Genomic DNA, 11,666 nt, shown 5'->3' on the forward strand with positions numbered 1-11,666 from the left:
TTCTCATTCAATTAATCAATGAGACACAAATTCTTTATGCTTTCAGTTTTACTTTCAGATCTAAGAAGACTTCATTGAAAGACAACAGTAAAACAACAGCACTAATCTGATATATTAGTCATCCTTGAACATCAAGCTTTTCTTTTGCATACGCTATTTGGAAGAGCCTAACCAGCGTGTATACACACCTTCACCAAAGCGAACTAGCGTATAGATCTACAAATACTTACTTATAACTTCGTTGCAATTCCCGACTTCAGACATACCTAGATCATCACATATAAAGGATAAAACATGTGTTAGCAATCCATTATCAGATCACATAATGATAAGTCATTATGATCCTCACCCATCATTAGATCTCATCCATCATCAAACACTCAGGTGCATATTTAGTCTAGATCAAGCAAGGTATCAGAAATCCATAACATGCATATTTTCTTTTGATCTAACACTTCATAAGATGTTCATTGCTTGTTCTCTTTTCCCTTTGATCTTCTCCTCCTTATATAGTTTTAGGCCTTTCTCAATACCTTGGACCAAAACCACTTAGGACCAATACCTCAAACCAATACCTATGACCAAATACCTCAGATCAATACCTTGTACCAAATACCTCGGACCAATACCTTCGACTGAATACCTTGGGCCAAAACCTTGATTTTCCATCCCATATGCTCTTTTCCTTCTGTCAAAGTGTGTGCATACGTATATGCTTCTTACGTTCCATGAGCCCACGTGTATACGCTACTTGGACATGCTGAACCAGCGTCTACTTCCTAAACCATTCTCTTTCTTCAATTTCTTGATTTTGATGTATCGTCCTTTGTTCCTTCATCTTATTCTTTTGTACGATTACTTTGTTCCCTCTAAATAGACTTGTTATATTGTGATTTTCCATATTAATTCTGAAATGATTCATTTGAATTGCCCTACATTTTGTCAAATCTGTAAACAAAACTACCATGCATTTTGTCACATCTGATATCTCTCTTGTAGATTCATCTAGTTACGTAGGTTCATCTAGTTACCATATAAAAGTGAGTTGCTATGCTACAAGTGGGTTGCCATCAAGTACAACACATGTATCAAAATGCCAACAATCTCCCCCTTTGGGCTTGATGGCAACCATGTTAGTGTTGATTACTGCAAGTTGTAGAAACTATTAGAGATAGCAAGCAACACCAAAATACTCTCCCCCTTTGAGATCAAGGACAAAGTGCGGACCAAGATACACTCCCCCTTTCATATCAAGGCTAAAGGGCTGACCAAAAAGAATGCTTTCATATCTGAACAGCTAAATATGAACATTGATCATGCTCACACTAGGCACATGCTGTATTCTCTGAATAAACTCCCCCTTTGTGCATACTGCGATGCACTATACCATCCATGCTCCCCCTGAGCATGGATGGTATAACATGACTCATACATGGTATGGTATGTAGAGTCTACAAATATATTTTCTAAAAGAATAACATGACTCTATAACTCAACTATGTGAGTATGACCTTCTTATCACCAATGACTCATACATACATGAGTCTCCCAACCAAGTGGGGATATACTAGATTTGACTCATCTACCCAACCAAGTGGGGATATACCAAATGTTTATGCATGACTAAAATATAGAAATTATTACATCATCCTTCCCATGCATAGTGGGGGTATAAGTTACATCATATGACCAAAAGGACTCAATAAAAGACTATGATAGACAAAGACATATTATTACATCAAGGGCCTTTATATGACCTTTTCATCGAGTGATATACATGACATTTATAACAAAGTCCAAAGATCTAAATAAGACCATGATATTCATCAGCAACTATCATACATCATATGTGATCTGCACCATAAGCATTTGTTAGCAACATTGAGACCTGCAACCTGTATATGTCCACCATCAGTTCTGAAGATATGACAGAGTAAATATAATCAACCTATGACAAAGTATGTTGTATATAGATATCAACTCATCCTCTTGATCTCATCAAGATCAACTTGCTTCGTTTCCTTAGTATAAAGAGCCTTATCATATCCTTCCATGGATTAACTAATCATATGTCATATCTCCAAGCAGTAACACAAAATCATTCACATCATATCATATGCATGTGAAAACACCATATTCATCATCTATGATCATAACATAATCATCAAGAACTGCATGATCTTTCCACAAGAACCCTTAATATATAAACCATGTATCATCACTAGCGAACATCCCCTATCTAATAATAATTAACCATGATAATCAACATATGTGAGTATCAAACCTATCATCATTATGTGACTAAGTAAGCCATGTCTCTGAATATCCATGTCTTCAAGTAGCTATGTCTTCATGAGACTTGTAATAGCACCATTCTCTTGGCCAACCAACAATATTTATCAATATGCAACTTAAGTAATCATCCATGTATCCAACATATTGTGTATCAATAGAAGAGATAGCAATATATTGCTAGAAAACCATGAGATCATAGTCATTTGTCAAGATTTCTTGATACTAACAATAGAAATAATCCTCAACTGTGTGAGAGGCAAGAACTATAGGAATCATGCATCATAACTGCAACATATGAATTTTATGCATCTTTGAAGGCATGATGTAAACAACGTAGAAGAAATGAGTGACTCAACGTCAAATAATGAAGTTGTGTACTGAAGCTTTGTACTTCTCCTTGTCCTTATGAATATCACCATGTAAGAAACATATGTGTACTATATGGATCATTAGAATTCATCCATAATCACCCATAGATTTGATCTGTATAACAATTATGTAACCCCAAGCAATACAAGTATCATCATAATAGGAAACTCATAACTGCAACATAACATGATTAATGATTTAAACACTTTAGCCACATAAGCCTCATCACGATTGATAATAATCATTAGGTACCAAATGCTTGTAAACATAATGCTAACAATGCAATATTAGAAGCATATCATTTTCTCGCCCTAAACCTGTGCCACCTATTCACTCTCAAATCTGATCATTGCATATATTAGTAAGAAATATCAAGGCATCATCATCAATTAGATATACATCAAGTCATCAACAACTTATGAGGATAAAAAGCACTTATAAATAACATCTACAGACTATAGTAATCAATCATCAAGACATAAAAGATAAATGGTAGTTTTCTGAACCATATCAGATCATTTCTCTGAGTCTGTCCCACTGCTTCTTCATCAAACCAACATATATGTGACTATGTAGCTTCGAACCCAAATATATACGTGACTTGTCTTCATGGTAACTACGTATGAGAATTAGAACACTGAAATTTAATACTCTTACTTTCTCTTGAGTCTGTTATGTCAGTATACTAATCTATGCCACATATTTCTGGTTGTACTTCCTTCTTCTTCCATACCTTGGAGTGTGACAATGTTTGCTGCTTTTCGTATGTTGGCCTAAATTTTCTCCTGCATTCTTTTTCTATATGACCAAACTTGTTACAAGCATAACATATTATATGTTTCATATTCCCTCTATAACAGTTAATGGCTTTGTGACCAAACATATTGCAAGAGAAACGATATCCCTTAAAGTACTTGGAAGCTGATGATCTTTCTGTGTGATGGTTATTAGCTTGAACCATTCCAATTCTGCATCTTGCTGCAACATGTCCAAAATTATGACATATAAAACATTCAAAATTATTCATGAGAAGAAATAATTGATTAACACTTCCATAGTTAGGAGTAAATGATTTTCTCTTAAGACTTTCTTTCCTGCTTTGTTGATGGGGTTGATCTCTTATCTCCTTGCTGAGCATTTCAGATTTTGCACTAGAGTTCCTTGCTTCGGTTTGTGAGACAGATTCACCTTTAATAGTTTCATGAAAACCAAGGCCACATTTGATGGCAGGAGACCTTTGAGTACTAAGAATATCATCCAAAATCTTAGTACTATCTTGAAATCGTAAAAGTTTATCCTTTTCTTCTAATTTACCTTTTAGAATATTTACCTCAACCTGATATTGCTCTTCCTTTTCAATATATTGCTTCTTCATGATTACTTCAGCTTTTCTTCCTTCTTCCACTTGTTGCCTTAATTCAATAACTTCATTTTCTTGTTCTTCGAATGCTGGGAGTAGTTCTTCATTTTGCTTATTTGAATTTTTGAGATCTTCTTTTAGAGAGAAAACCACAGCTTCAGGACCTTCACAGTAGTTGGTTCTTTCTATAAGTTCCTTGGCTGTTGTTTCTTTTCCATTCACTTCATTTCTCAATGATGTCACTTCATCCTGTAGCCTTTGACTTTGATCTTCCTTTTCCTCATATTCTTTCCTTACTTTGTTTCCTTCCTCTAACTAAGCCTTTAACCTTATAATCTCTTCTTTGTAGGTACACTCCCTTTTGTCCAATAGATCTTGTTGATCTCTAATTTTGTTTGTGATCTTTTTAAATTATTCCTCTATTTGATTTCTTTCTCTTTTACCCATAAGAGAAAATTCTGTTGTTTCGCTTTCACATTCATTATCTTCAAATGAACAGAGAAATGTATCACCACAGGACAACAAATTCATACCTAATAATTCTTTCTCTTGTTCATCTTCATTCTGAGGTGATTCTGAATCTGAAGAGTTACTTCGACATAATGGCCAATTGTCTCTTCCACTATCATAGTTCCTTTGAGAGGCCTTCTTCTATTGAGGTGCTCTCTTCTTTAGCTTCGTTCCCATTGTTTATACGGATCTCCTTCAAGCGATCATGCTTCTGCCAAAGGACCTGCTCTGATACCAATTGTTGGAAATAATACTGAGAGAGGGCATGAATCAGTATTTACAAATCAATAGCTTTTTTATTTCCATAATTAGATTTATATATGCTACTTCAGTGAAGCAACTGTTCTTAAGTTAACTAGCGTATATCCAATGAACTTATGATTCAGTTAATTCATCATATTTTTATCTTTAATCAGTGCATCAGTGCTTTATTAAGCATCAAACAGTAATCATGTGCAGTAATAACATAATAAACCATCACACATAAGCAACACACATGAACACCAAAATTTAAGGTGGAAACCTAATGTGGGTGAAAACCACCTATTGCTGTCATCTTTATCTTCTTTTAATAATAAGAAAATTTGTTTACAATCTTGTACTAGTGCAGACTCATACCAGTACGCAAGTACCCACCCGCAGAAGGCTACAACCTTCTCTCATTCTCCAGCTTCTATTGGGAGGGAGCTACAACCCCCTAGTTCTTGCACTAGCCAATATGTTTAGTAGTATGTAGCCTCCAACATATAGAAGGCTACAACCTTCACTCGTTCTCCAACTAGTACTGGAAGGGAGGTCCAACTCCCTGATCAAATCACTAGCCACTACTGGAAGGAAGCTTCGACTTCCTCACCGAAGTCTCCAATCGTCAGTATCCTCCAGGGATCACATTTCATAAATTTTCACACTAGATACTCCTGGTACACAACAATACACATGAAGGCCTCGTTTCATCAAATTTTCATACTGGACCCATTAGTAACATTGAAGCTAAAAATCAATACAACCATCAAATACATCTGCATCAACCAATCACTAAAACCCAATCAATATCTAATATAACTGAAAACAATCAATCATTGATACCTTTAAACCTCTGACACAACTGAATCAACGATTCATTCAAACTTAATCAAATTCAACCAATCAACTGGAATAGAGAGATCACTGTAACCAGTACATACATCTAAACCCAGAACACTGCATCAACAACCAAAACTAACTGTAACCTCAAAAGGCATGTCTCAGAATGTATACGCTCCTTTAATGAAGCAAACGTGTGTATACGCTACATCCTTTTTCCCAACATGCGTATACCTCTAAAGATATTGAATAATAAAACCTCTGAACCACAAATTGTACCAATCAGTGACATTTTGAATACCTACTATGATATTACAGAGTTCTAAATAGATAGCAACAAGGATCACCCTTCTTTCTCAATTAATTAATCAATGAGACACAAATTCTTTATGCATTCAGTTTTACTTTTAGATCTAAGAAGAATTCATTGACAGACAACAGTAAAACAACAACACTGGTCTGATAGATTAGTCATCCTTGAACATCAAGCTTTTATTTTGCATACGCTACTTGGAAGAGCCAAACTAGTGTGTATACACACCTTCACCAAAGCGAACCAACGTATAGATATGCAAATACTTACTTATAACTTCGTTGCAATTCCAAACTTCAAACATAACTAGATCATCACATATAAAGAATAAAACATGTGTTAGCAATCAGATCTAGCCCATCCATTATCATATCACATAATGATAAGTCATTATGATCTTGATCCATCATTAGATCTCATCCATCATCAAACACTCAGGTGCATATTTAGTATAGATCAAGCAAAGCATTAGAAACCCATAACATGCATATTTTCTTTTGATCTATCACTTCATAAGATATTCATTGCTTGTGCTCTTATCCCTTTGATCTTCTCCTCCTTATATAGTTTTATTCCTTTCTCAATACCTTGGACCAAAACCACTTAGGACCAATACCTTTTACCAATACCTCAGACCAAATACCTCCGTGGACCAGATACCTCGAACCAATACCTTGGACTGAATACGTTGGACCAAAGCCTTGATTTTCCATCTTATACGTGCTTTTCCTTCTATGAAAGTGCGTGCATATGTATACACTTATTTCATTCCATGAGCCCGCATGTGTATGCTACTTGGACATGGTGAGCCAGTGTATACTTCTTAAACCATTCTCTTTCTTCAATTTCTTAATTCTGATATGTAGTCTTTGTTCCCTCACCCTATTCTTTTGTACCGTTACTTTGTTACCTCTTAATAGACGTGTTATAATGTGATTTTCCATATTACGTCTGAAATGATTCCTTTGAACTGCCCTGCATTTTGTCACATCTGATATCTCTCTCGTAGATTCATCTAGTTACATAGATTCATCTAGTTAACCTATACAAGTGAGTTGTTCTGCTACAAGTGGGTTGCCATCAAGTACAACACATGTATCATAATGCCAACAATCTCCCCCTTTGGACTTGATGGCAACCATGTTGGTGTTGATTACTACAAGATGTAGAAACTCTTAGAGATAACAAGCAAAACCAAAATACTCTCCTCCTTTGACATCAAGGGCAAAGGGCGGACTAAGATACTCTCCCCCTTTGATATCAAGGGTAAAGGGCTAACCAAAATGAAGACTTTAATATATGAACAACTGAATATGAACATTGATCATGCTCCCCTAGGCACATGCTGAATTCTTTGATTAAAGTCCCCCTTTGTACATGCTGAGATGCACGATACCATCCATGCTCCACCTGAGCACATGTAGAGTCTGCAAATATATTTTCTAAAAGAATAACATGACTCTATAACTCAACTGTATGAGTATGACCTTCCTATCACCAGTGACTCATACATACATCAATCTCCCAACCAAGTGGGGATATACCAAATTTGACTCATCTACCCAACCAAGTGGGGCTATACCAAATGTTTATACATGACTAAAACATAGCAATTATTACATCATCCTTCCCATGCATAGTGGGGGTATAAATTACATCATATGACCAAAAGGACTCATTAAAAGACTATGAGTGACAAATACATATTATTACATCATGGGCCTTTATATAACCTTTCAATCGAGTGATATACATGAAATTTATAACAAAGACCAAAAACCTAAACAAGACCATGATAGTCATCAGTAACTATCATACACCATAAATGATCTGCACCATAAGCATTTGTTAGCAACATCGAGACCCACAACCTGTATATGTCCATCATCAGTTCCTAAGATATGAAAAAGTAAAGATAATTAACCTATGACAAAGTATGTTCTCTATAGATATCAACTCATCCTCTTGATCTCATCAAGATCAACTTGCTTCGTTTCCTTAGTAGAAAGAGGCTTATGATAACCATCCATGAATCAACTAAGCATATGTCATATCTCCAAGCAGTAATGCAAAATCATTCACATCATATCATATGCATGTGAAAACACCATAGTCATCATCTATGATCATAACATCATCACCAAGAACTGCATGATCTTTCCACAAGAACCCTCAATATATCAACCATGTATCATCATTAGGGAACATCCCCTATCTGATAAGAATTAACCATGATAATCAACATATGTCAGTATCAAACCTATCATCATAAAATAAGAAGGAATCATCATTATGTGACTAAGTAAGCGATGTCTCCGAATATCCATGTCTTCAAATAGCTCTTTGTTCATGAGAGCTGTAATAACACCATTCTCTTGGCCAACCAACAATATTTATCAATATGCAACTTAAGTAATCATCCATGTATCCAGCATAATGTGTATCAATTGAAGAGATAACAATATGTAGCTAGAAAACCATGAGCTCATAGTCATTGGTCAAGCTTTCATGATACTAACAACAACAACAACAATCCTCAACCATGTGAGAGCCAAGAAATATAGGAATCCTACACCATAACTGCACCATATGAACTTTATGCATCTTTGAAGGCATGATGACAACAACATAAAAGAAATAAGTGACTCATCGTCAAATAATGAAGTTGTGTATTCAAGCTTTTTACTTATCCTTGTCCTTATGAAGATCACCATCTAAGCAACATATGTGTATTGTATGCATCATCAAAAGTCATCCATAATAACCCATAAATCTGATCTGAATGACAACCATGTAACCCCAAGCAATACAATTCTCATCATCATAGGAAACTCATAACTACAACATAGCATGATGTATCATTTAAACACTTTAGCAACATAAGCCTCATCACGATCGATAATAATAATTAGGTACCAAAGACTTCTAAACATAATGCCAACAATGAAATATTAGAAGCATAACATTTTTTCCCCCTGAACCTATGCCACCTATTCACTGTCATATCTGATCATTTCATATATCAATAAGAAATATCAAGGCATCATCATCAATTAGATATACATCATGTCATCAACAACTTATGAGGATCAAAATCACTTCTAAATAACATCCATAGACTATATTCATCAATCATCAAGACATAAAAGATAAGTGGTAGTTGTCTGAACCATATCAGATAATTTTTCTGAGTCTACTCCACTGCTTCTTCATCAAACGAACATATACATGAATATGCAGCTTTGAACCCACATATATACAAGACTTATCTTCATGATAACTGCGTATGAGAATTAGAACACTGAAATTTCATACTCTCAGTATCTCTTGAGTCTATTCTATCAGTATACTGAGCTATACCACATATTTCTAGATGTACTTTCTTCTTCTTCCATACCTTGGAGTGTGATGATGTTTACTACTTTTGGTATGTTGGTTGAAATTTTCTCCTGCGTTCTTTTTCTATATGCCCAAACTTGTTACAATCATAACATCTTATATGTTTCATATTCCCGCTATAGCATTTAATGGCTTTGTGACCAAACATAGCAAGAGAAACAATATCCCTTAAAGTACCTGGAAGCTGATGATCTTTCTGTGTGACGGTTATTAGCTTGAACCATTCCACTTCTGCATCTTGCTGCAACATGTCCAAAATTATGACATATAAAACATTCAACATTATGCATTAGAAGAAAGAATTGATTAACACTTCCATAGTTAGGAGTAAATAATTTTCTTTGAATACTTTCTTTCCTTGGTTGTTGATGGGGTTGACCTCTTATTTCCTTGTTGAGAATTTTAGATTTTGCACTAGAGTTCCTTGCTTCGGTTTGTGAGCTAGTTTCCCCGTTAATAGTTTCATGAAAACCAAGGTCAGATTTGATGGAAGGAGGCCTTTGAGTACTAAGAATATCATCCAAAATCTTAGTAATATCTTGAAATTGTAAAAGTTTATCCTTTTCTTTTAATTTACCTTTAAGGATATTTACCTCAACCTCATATTACTCTAACTTTTCAAGATATTGCTTCATCGTGATTTATTCAAATTTTCTTCCTTTTTCCAGTTGTTGCCTTAATTCGACAACTTCATTTTCTTGTCCTTCAAATGCTTGGAGTAGTTCTTCATTCTGCTTATTTGAATTTTTGAGATCTTCTTTCAGAGAAACAACCACAACTTCAAGATGTTCACAGTAGTTGGTTCTTTCTATAACTTCCTTGGTTGTTGTGTCCTTTCCATTCACTTCATTTCTAAATGATGTCACTTCATCCTGCAGCCTTTGACTTTGATCTTCCTTTTCCTCATATTGTTTCCTTACTTTGTTTCCTTCCTCTAACTGAGCCTTTAACCTTGTAATCTATTCGTTGTAGGTACACTCCATTTTTTCCAATAGATCTTGTTGATCTCTAATTATGTCTATGAGCTTTTTAAATTCTGCCTCTGTTTGATTTCTTTCTCTTTTACCCATAAGAGAAAATTCTGTTGTTTTGCTATCACATTCATTATCTTCAAATGAATAGAGAAATGTATCACTAGAGGACAACAAATTCATACCTAATAATTCTTTTTCTTGTTCATCTTCATTCAGAGGTGATTCTGAATATGAAGAGTTTCTTCCACATAATGGCCAATTGTCTCTCCCACTGTCATAGTTCCTTTGAGATTCCTTCTTCTTTTGAGGTGCTTTTTTCTTTAGCTTCTTTCCCATTGTTTCTATAGATCTCCTTCAAGTGATCAAGCTTCTGCCAAAGGACCTGCTTTGATACCAATTGTTGGAAATAATACTTGTGGGGGGGGGGGGGGGGTGAATCAGTATTTACAAATCAATAACTTTTTCATTTCCATAATCAGATTTATATACGCTACTCCAGTGAAGGGAACTCGTGTGTGCACGCAACTATTCTTAAGGTAACCATCATATATCCATTGAACTTATGATTTAGTTAATTCATCATATGTTGATCTTTAATCAGTGCATCAGTACTTTATTAAGCATTAAACGGTAACCATGTGCAGTAATAATAGAATAAACCATCTCATATAAGAAACACACATGAACACCAAGATTTAAGGTCGAAACCCAATGTGGGTGAAAACCACTTGTTGGTGTTGTCTCTGTCTTCTTTTAATAATAAGAAAATCTATTTATAATCTTGTACTGGTGCAGAATCATATCAGTACATAGGAACACACCGGCAGAAGGCTACAAACTTCTCTCATTCTCCATCTTATATTGGAAGGGAGCTACAAACCCCTAGTTCTTGTACTAGCCAATATGTTTACTAGTACGTAGGCCCTGACCTACAGAAGGCTACAACCTTCACTCTTTCTCCAACTATTAGTGGAAGGGAGCTCCAACCCCCTAATCAAATCACTAGCCACTGCTGGCAGGAAGCTTCGACTTCCTCACTGAAGGCTCCAATCGTCAGTATCCTCTAGGGACCAAGTTTCATAAATTTTCACACTAGATACTCCTAGTACACAACAATAGACATGAAGGCCTCGTTTCATCAAATTTTCATATTGGACCCATTAGTAACATTGAAGCTAAAAATCAATACAACTATCAAATACATCTGCATCAACCAATCACTGAAACCCAATCAATCTTTGATATAACTGAAACAATCAATCACTAAAAGCTCTGAACCTCTGACACAACTGAATCAACCATTCATTAAAACTTAATCAAATTCAACCAATCTAGTGGGACAGAGAGATCGTTGTAACCAGTA

The sequence above is a fragment of the Pinus tabuliformis genome, chromosome 5_1 (genome assembly GCF_031772625.1).
Source record: "Pinus tabuliformis cultivar Carrire ecotype Pingquan chromosome 5_1, CPIR1, whole genome shotgun sequence".
NCBI classification, from domain to species: Eukaryota; Viridiplantae; Streptophyta; class Pinopsida; order Pinales; family Pinaceae; genus Pinus; species Pinus tabuliformis.